Raw genomic sequence first — 9,139 nt, forward strand, 5'->3', positions numbered from 1 at the left:
CATAATTAAACAGATAGTCTTATCTAAGGGTGCCAAAATTCTAGAATCTGAATTTCATCCTAGAATTAGGTCCCCCTGGCTCCCCTTCAGTGAAGCGACTGGCAAGGGACTGTGGAGAATTGAGGCATTTGCCTCCTAGACTTCCACCTCCCTGGTCTAATCAGAGCAAGCAGCAGAAACTGACTGATATAAGCAGAGAAGAAATGTATGGAAAGGCCATGGGACAGCCCCCTACAGTGACCTGAAAGGCTGGAGGATTGGGCAAGATCAAAAGGAGAGTGGGCAACCAGGACCAACGCTAGAATTGTGAATAGCCCCTGGCTACAGAACCAGACTGACAGGGTCCCTGCAGTGTTTGCCACTGAGCCTGATTACCACAGCCTGCAGAGGTGCTGCTAGCTACACACAGGCTGACCCTACTTCTCCTGGGAATGGGATTTTGTTTTGCTATCACCTGCCCCCAGGATGGATTCTTTGCAGTCTCCTATTCTCTGCATTTCTAACTGCTGTTTCAAAGTCCTGGGTGCCCTGCTTTCAAGAGGGGTTGGGAAGGTGAGCACCACATTAAAAAAATGTATCAGTTATTTCATTAGAATCTTCTTAAGAAATTTAGAACATCAATGTGTGAGGATAAATTCTACTCGTCAGGGCAAACACAGATCACAGTTAGCCCTGGAACTGAGGAATAGCTTTGATATTGGTAAAATTTGCCCGTCCACAGCTTTCTGATCAACCAGACACCTCTCCATAACTTCCTATTTCTCTTTTTCTGCATCAGAGATCTCACCTTCGTGGTGTCTGGGCTTCTGCAGTTTCTTCTTGAAGTAAGCATCAGTAAGACGTTTTGGGATTTTCACATTGCTGACTGATACCAATTTTTATAGAGGTGGCAGTGACAAATTACTGGTGTGTTCTTCACAGAGAAACTCAATTGAGGACCAGAGGTCCAGTCACAAGTAAAAGCCACTGCCCAGTTAGCTGCTCTGGGAAAACCATCTTGCCTCTGTGGCGCCCAGTGAGGATGAGCAGAATGGTCCTGGGAGCGATGCGGCTTGCAGTTTTCTGGCATGCTGATTGCAGGGTTTTTTTGTTTTTGAGGCAGAGTCTCACTGTGTCACCCAGGCTGGAGTGCAATGGTGCGATCTCGGCTCACTGCTACTTCTTGCCTCCTGGGTTCAAGTGATTCTCCTGCCTCAGCCTCCCAAGTAGCTGGGACTACAGGTGTGTACTACCACTCCTGGCTAATTTTTGTATTTTTAGTAGAGAAGGGGTTTCACTATGTTGACCAGGCTGGTCTCATACTCCTGACTTCTGGTGATCTGCCCACCTCAGCCTCCCACAGTGCTGGGATTACAGGCATGAGCTACCATGCCTGGCTGCTCAACAACTTTTTAGATACATCCCCAGTAGGATGATAAGGCATCTTGTGAAGTTTAACCACTGGGGCACCACCATTCTTGTCACCACCAACTGGTTTTGTAACAGTTGCAAGAACCTTCTCCTTTTCAATCTTGGATTTAGCCGCTGAGTACTTCCTCTTGTACGTGCCTTTCTGGAACACATAGCAGGTCGGGAATATCTGTCAATTCCTCTGATGAGGACAGGATTTCAGCTGCAGTGGGGCTTCCCTTTCTTGGGTTTTTTGGCCTTGAGGTTACCCTTTGTTACCTTGCCACTAGCATCAGCTTTCTTGGATTCAGGTTTCTTCTCCTTAGTATCTGGCTTCTCAACTTTTTCACCCATCATCTTATAAGATGAGAAAGACAGCACCAGGCTGGGTGCAGTGGCTCATGCCTGTAATCCCAGCACTTTGGGAGACTGAGGCAGGCAATCGCTTTAACTCAGGGGTTTGAGACGAACCTGGCCAACATGACAAAATCTCACCTCTACAAAAAAAATATAAAAACTAGCTGGGTGTGATGGCATGTGCCTATAGTCTCAGCTCCTTGGGAGTTGAGGTGGGAGGATCGCTGGAGCCCAGAAGTTAAGGCTACAGTGAGCTATGGTTGCGCCATTGCACTCCAGCCTGGAGTGCAGTGAGATCCTGTCTCAAAAGAAAGAAAGAAAGAAAGAAGAAGAAAGAAAAAAAGAAGACAGCACTACATTTTCAGGCTCTTTAACAAAGTGCTTAAGGTTAGGGGCCAGCAGAATTCCCCAAAGGTGATAAAGAATTTCATCTGCTGGGTAGCTAAAAGAAAAATGCCCATGACATCTATTTTAAGCCATTGTTGGTAATAGTAAGAAAATAATCTTTTTATCTTTTTGGTGTTTTAGATTTTGACAATAAAATGCTTTGTTGGTTCAACACAACAACATGGATGGCTGGAGGATCACAAAAGAATCTACTATGTCTATCATTTCCTTGAGTGTCTGAATGAAATGTCATTGGCTCTGTGGCAAGGGGCTCTGTCACTTACTAGCTGTATGACCTGGGAGCAATCATTTAATCTTTGTCAGCCTCAGTTTCCTCATTTATGAAGTGGAAATGATTTTAGCATTTATCTCTTACTTAGAGTTGTTGTGTGATGATATCCATAAAGCTCCTAGGACAGTGCTCAGTGTATAATAGTGCTTAATAAATGGTAGCTATTAATGGCTAATTTAGAGAGACTTGAGATTGAGGATTGGCCAAAAGGGTCAAAATGCAAGGCCTGCGGATGTCCACGATGTACCAGGTGTCCACCTTCAAGGATAATTTGGAGGAAGGAGGTCATGATAAAAGATGAAGTGAGTGACCTCCAAGTTGGATGACCTCCATCAAACAAGATGGGCAAATTCCCAAATGCTACTGGTCACAGGTGCTTGAGCAGAACAATCTGCTTTCAAAGTACAATTAAATAGGAAAATGCTCAGTGATCTCAAGGGGTAGACCCACTCCGGTGCCCCATCTGCTCAGTTTAGGCACAGCCATTAGACAGTGCTGGGGAAAATGTTTGTCTCTAGTTTACAGAAGGTTCTTTTGGAATCTCTTTGCAGAACTCAAAAGGGGGGTGTTCTCAGCAACTTTTGTTTAGGTTGGAATCCTAGGAAAGTCACCAATCTTTGGAAATACTCACATTTCTATTTTTGTTCCAGTTATCCAGCAGATAATAAATAGGTTTTTAGTTCTGCTAAGTGCTAATTTGAGAGGCATCTTGTTTAAAAGTTATTTATTGGGAGAAAATATGAAAGATGCAGCCTAAGAAATAATCTGTTGGTGTTGCTGACTCACCTTTTCAGGTAAGGCATCAATTTTATTATTATTTAGCCTTTTTGCTAGATGAAGAATGAGAATGAATCACCAAAAAAAAAAAAAAAAAAAGAGAAAGATTCTAAGAGATGTGCATACATTTGTTTTTCCATAACTGAGGATCATTTGAGTTTATGTAAGACGCTATTTCAGAGTTAGCACATCACCTCTAAAGCTGCTGCATTTAAAGCTGGGTTGGTTGTTAAAAGCACCATTTAAATGTTTTCATGGAGGAATTAGGGATGGAATATGTACACACTGGTCACCCAGGGAGAAGTTGAAATAGTCATTTACCTCTTTAATGGAGGCAGAGAATGTAATTAATAACCATTTGCATATAACAGTTAAATATTTCATGGTGGTGACAATGATTCATCCCTACTTCCTATAGCATCTAGAGCAAAATTAAACCCAGGTGTTAAGACGTTCAGGAAACTATAGAATGTAAAAACTCAACTTTCACCCTGTCTCTGTCCTACTAACTCACCGTCCTTGTATTCCTCTCATACTCATCCTCCTTCTGCAAGTAGCAGTTTTAACTTCTGTATTGCTTGGCACCCCAGGCTTCCTAATTTACAGAGAGAACTTGGCTAGTGCAGGGAAGGCAAATAGGTTTCAAGTCTCAGATTTCAACCTGAGATTGATTGGTAGTGGCTATGTGGAACGCTGTGTTGAAAGGGCTTCTAAAAAGTTGCCTCTAGGCGCAGTGGGAAAGAGGGCAGTGATTGATTAGTAATGCCTGCCATGGGTTGGAGAGAAGAGTACTGGCCTGAATATCATTTATTTTTCCATCCTCAACCAGTGCAAAGAACCCAAGATTAGGAATTGGGTCTGGTCTCGGTTTAGCCATAGCATGCCATATGATTTTGGACAAACATCACCATTCTAGTTTTCCCAAATGCTAATTTAGAGGAAATTTAGTCTCTCACGCAAAATTTAAAAGGCTGTTATAAAGATTGAAAAAGATTTGAAAGCACAGAAATCTACATAATATATTGTTATATTGCCATTTTCCAAATGGAAGGCTAACTGCACAGCTTACAGATTTATGTAAGACTCAGAGCTCCATTGTAAATCTATTAATTTTACAAATGTGAGGGGTATAGGGAAAAAAGAGTGTGGAGTCCTTCTGCAGAAATGAGAGATTGAAAAGGTCAGAGATAAAAGGAACTTAAATATTATCTAGGAGAGTGGTTTTCCTGTTTTTTTTTTTTCTTAAAATCTGAGAAACTCCCTTTTCCCCCTCAGACAAAATCCTTACGCACACCCAATACAATAAACCAGTAAGTGGTGCTATTCTGTTTGAAGGTGTTTATTTCTTAGTAGGCTTCCCAGATCCTTGGTATAGAGTAAGTATTAAGTAGGCTTCCCAGATCCTTGGTGTAGAGTAAGTATTAAGTATATTTTAATTCAATTACATGTCCCAGGCATCTTCAGAAAGAGGTATTAAAACTTTTCCAGTGTGTTAAATTGTGCTACCTCACCAATGACATCTTGGACCTTGACCTCCAATGTGTGTGTGACCAAATTCCCCTCATAGAGGCTGGGAAGAGAGGTACTTGTTTGAGATCCAAATGATAAAATGCCTGGTATTGGAGGAAAAAAAAGATTTCTGTGTGAGAGAAAAGCTAGTCCTAATTGTATTACAAACACAAGGACATAAAAAAACTCTTCCATTTCTAAAATCCTAGAGTGGAATGAGAAGTCCTTACAATGACTTTGCCTCATCATTATCCAGTCATCCAGTTAATATTCACCCAGTAATCTACTGTGCATCAGGCATTGCATTTAGCACTGGGGATACAGTGTTAGGCAAAGCTGGGTCCGTGTTTTCATGGACCACATATTTTGTTGGGAGAGACAGAATGAACAAAGGTAAAAAGATTTTAGATGGTGATATGTGGAATGAAAATAGTTTTCATACAAGGGAACTGAAGGTGGAGCTTCTAAATAGCGGTTGCTCCATACTTGTTAAATGAATCAATAAAGGCTTATTATGGGCCACCAGAGGCCCCAGACCACACGTTGACAATAAATATTTTCAACAATGTAAAGAGTAGAACCATATCAATTGTAATCTTAGAGTTCCCATGGGGCGCAAGAGAAACTTTATTTGCCTGATTGAGTGGGAGTCTGGCTAAGAGCATTGTGGCTAGAGCTTTTTATATCTTTATATTTTGGAGCTGCCCGGCCACGTTTCTGCACCTATAGCAATGTCATAAAAGCTACTCCCTGCTCATGGTAATGAAGCACAGAGGAGTTGTGTTAGGAATTTATGTCAGCTGGAGAAGGGACGCTGGAGTAGCCAACTTATAACAAAATAACTTTAATAAATTTTGTTGACTGAGGAAAGGCAAAGCATTTTATGGATCTGGAAAACAAACGAGTTTAGGGCTCAGAGCTGGGAGAAAGTGATTACAGAAGAGAACTCAAAGTTGAGAATAGAAAGAAGAAGACTGAGAGGGAGTCAGATAGAGGTGTGAGGAGCCAAACAGGACAAAAAGCTGGGTTCATTTACTATGGACCCCTCTGCCTTACAGGAATGAAAGTGGGAATAAAATACTCCGCATGAAACTTACTTCAAAAGCCATAGTTCACAAAGAGAACCATTAATCTCACTGTAATGGTTAATTTAATTTAATTTAATTTAATCTTATTTTTGAGACAGACTCTTGTTCTGTCACTCAGGCTGGAGTGTGGTGGCAGGATCTTGGCTCACTGCACCCTCCACCTCTCGAGTTCAAGCGATTCTCCTGCCTCAGCCTCCTGAGTAGTTGGGATTGCAGGCGTGTGCCACCATGTGTGGCTACTTTTTGTAGAGATGGGATTTTGCCATTTTGGCCAGGTTGGTCTTAAACTCCTGACCTCAAGTGATCCACCCGTCTTGGCCTCCCAAAGTGCTGGGATTATAGGTATGAGCCACCTCGCCCAGCCTGTGATGGTTAATTTTAATACATCATCTTGATTGGGCCACAGGGTACCCAGTTTAAACATTACTTCTAGATGTGTCTGCAAGGATATGTCTATTTCCAGATGAGACTGGCATTTGAATTGGTGAACTCCATGAAATAGATTGCCTTTCCCAATGTGGATGGGCACCCTCCAATCAGCTGAGGTCCTAAATAGAATAAAAAGCAGGGGAAGGAGGGATTTGGCCCCTTCCTACCTGCTGCATGAGGTGGGATCTTGGTCTTATTCTGCCCTTGGACTGAGATTTACACCACTGGGCCCCCTGGTTCTCAGGCCTTCAGACTCAGACTGGGACTGTACCACTGGCTTGCCTGGGTCTCCAGCTTGCAGACAGCAGATCATGGGACTTCTCAGCCTCCATAATCACATGGGCCAATTCCTCATGCCTTAAATTAGAGGCATTTCCCATTTGTATGCTTTGAAAAATCAATTCACAGTGTCAACAGCAACAGTGTTAGAATTGTGAAGTACCTTCTTTTTCCCTAATGTCTGTCATCTTCTTCTTCCTGGCCTAGGTATATTGCTTTAGGTTCAGAGGCTTACATTGAGGAAGACTGGAGATAAATGCTCTTTTTCTCTTCATGTCAGTCTGGTGAGATGCCCCTTCAACTCTGGCCTGCCCTGGCTATTGTACTGGCAGAGGGACTGCCAGGGAGATCTTGTGACTTATGTTGAATATTTATTCTCCCTGGCTGTGAAGGTGGGCAAACCAGATGGTCATTACGAGGAGCCTGGCGTCTGGATTTGCCTGTTACCTTACAATGTAGTGATCACATCTCATTACGTCCCAACTCTTACACCATGGAATTCCAGGAAGTTCTGAAGCCCCAGGAGCCTTCAACATCTGAAAGCATTTGGATTTACTATTCTGTTTCTCATCCCCTTGTTTGGAGGTCTCCTGTATCTTGCTGTGATTGTGTGCTTGTGTGTGTGTGTGTATGCATGCATGCTTTGCTGGTATGATGGTTCTCAGCACTGTCTCCTGCCTTACATCCAAGTTCTACCATTTAAGCTGACCTTCTTAGTATTTTATCACTGACATGATTTGGAATGGCTGGTGCATGCTGATAATAAAATCAGACTGACTGTTATTGTTTTTAAATTCTCCAAAGGCCATGCCCATGCACCCGTTTACTGCCTGCACGTAGGGCTGACTGCTTCTACCGCCTTAGGGTCAAAGTCTCTGCTTGGCGGCATCCTATTCACCCTTCATGATCCATACTGGGCTAGGTTTGATGCTCCTCCTACCCTGCTTTCTCTATCCTATCGCTTATCTGATATGTTTGTTTAACCTTCTGTTTTCTGCCTCTCTATTTTAAGGGATGTGGAAGCAGAGAAAGTGTCTGTTTTGCTCACTGTCACATCTGCGGAGCCTAGCCCAATGCCTGGCATGGAGTCAGGACGCAATCATAATTTGCCACTTGAATGAATAAATGGTTGGCTTGTCTCATGACTGGTCACTCTGTGTCTTACTTCCTCATCTGTAAAATCGAGCACTTTCTTTACTTATATCATAAGATTTCCATGAAGGTGAAATAAACTGATGAGCATTTTTTATTTTTATTTTTTGAGATGGAGTCTCGCTCTGTCACCCAGGCTGAAGTGCAGTGATGTGGTCTCAGCTCACTGCAACCTCTGCCTCCTGGGTTCAAGCAATTCTTATGCCTCAGCCTCCCAAGTAGCTGGGATTACAGGCAGGTGCCACCACGCCCGGCTAATTTTTGTATTTTTTTAGTAGAGATGGGGTTTCACCATGTTGTCCAGGCTGGTCTCAAACTCCTGACCTTGGGTGATCTGCCCACCTCGGCCTCCCAAAGTGCTGGGATCACTGATGAGCGTTTTTTAAAAGAGTGCAAAAAGAACTGTATAAAACTGTGAGGTGGTAATTGTTACGTGTGCTGTTGAGTGGAAAGATGACGCCTGACGCATCCTTTTGGTTTGTTGTTCTTTCCTGCTCTTCAGACACAAATATGTGTCAGCATTTAATCAATGCTGTCTTTCCAGAGGGAAGATTGACAGAGACAAGACTTCCTCTCTGCTCCTGTCAGGGTAATGGGTGCCTGTTGAGATGCTTGTCTTAATTTACCTAATAGAGGGCATTTGCCTCTTGCAAATTTGTTGTTTTGATTTATTCAGCAGATTTGCCATGATTAAAGTGTCCTCTTTTTATAAGATAAAACTGACCTTTTCTTTCTTGAGGTGAATGACTGATGAAATATATCTATATTTATATACATACGTATATAAATTTGGTTAATTTGTATACGTGAGGTTAATTGATGGTTAACCCAGTGAGGTTAATTTGATGGTTTCTATCCAGGGACCAACATGTTCTGATTTAACATTGAAATCTCTTTGTAAAAGGCTCAATGCTGGGGAGATTAAATCTAGGACTAACCAATGGGCAGAAGGGATGAAGAGAGATTTTAAAAAATTGACTCTTTTTAAAGTAGATCTGTTTAATGGATGGGCCCAGAGATGGGATAGGGTATCTTTAAAGGAAGGAGGGAGTGTCTCAGACAGGGGATGTTTATGCAGAGGTTGGATGGTCACTGAACAGGAATAGAGCTAATTTATTTATTCGGCAGATGTTTAATGAGCTCCTACACTGTGCTTGACACCAAGCGAGGTACTGGGAAGAGGCTGCCCTAAAGCCTGGAGATGTGGGTCTAGTCTTGTTTAACAATAATAACACACAACTACACAAAAGTAGCAGTTAATGCTCATCAATTGCTTAGTATGCACCAGCACAGGGCTCAGCATTTTATGTGCACTGCTTCGCTCCTCAGAGTGCCTCAGATAGCTGTATTTCCCCTTTTTCCACTTACTTGCTGTGTGACCTTGGGCTGGTCCCTTTCCCTCTGTCAGCATCAATTTCCTCATTTATAAGGATTTAACTCATCCCGGGGACAAAATGAGTTTCCAGGAGTAAAAGAAATT

At 42.5% G+C, this 9,139-nt stretch overlaps 1 pseudogene; it reads right to left on the reverse strand.

Annotated features, from left to right (window-relative positions):
• Positions 1-609: 609 nt before the first annotated feature.
• LOC112627140 lies at positions 610-1,746 on the reverse strand (annotated as a pseudogene).
• Positions 1,747-9,139: the final 7,393 nt, after the last annotated feature.

Source organism: Theropithecus gelada, chromosome 6 (genome assembly GCF_003255815.1).
Source record: "Theropithecus gelada isolate Dixy chromosome 6, Tgel_1.0, whole genome shotgun sequence".
Lineage (NCBI taxonomy): Eukaryota > Metazoa > Chordata > Mammalia > Primates > Cercopithecidae > Theropithecus > Theropithecus gelada.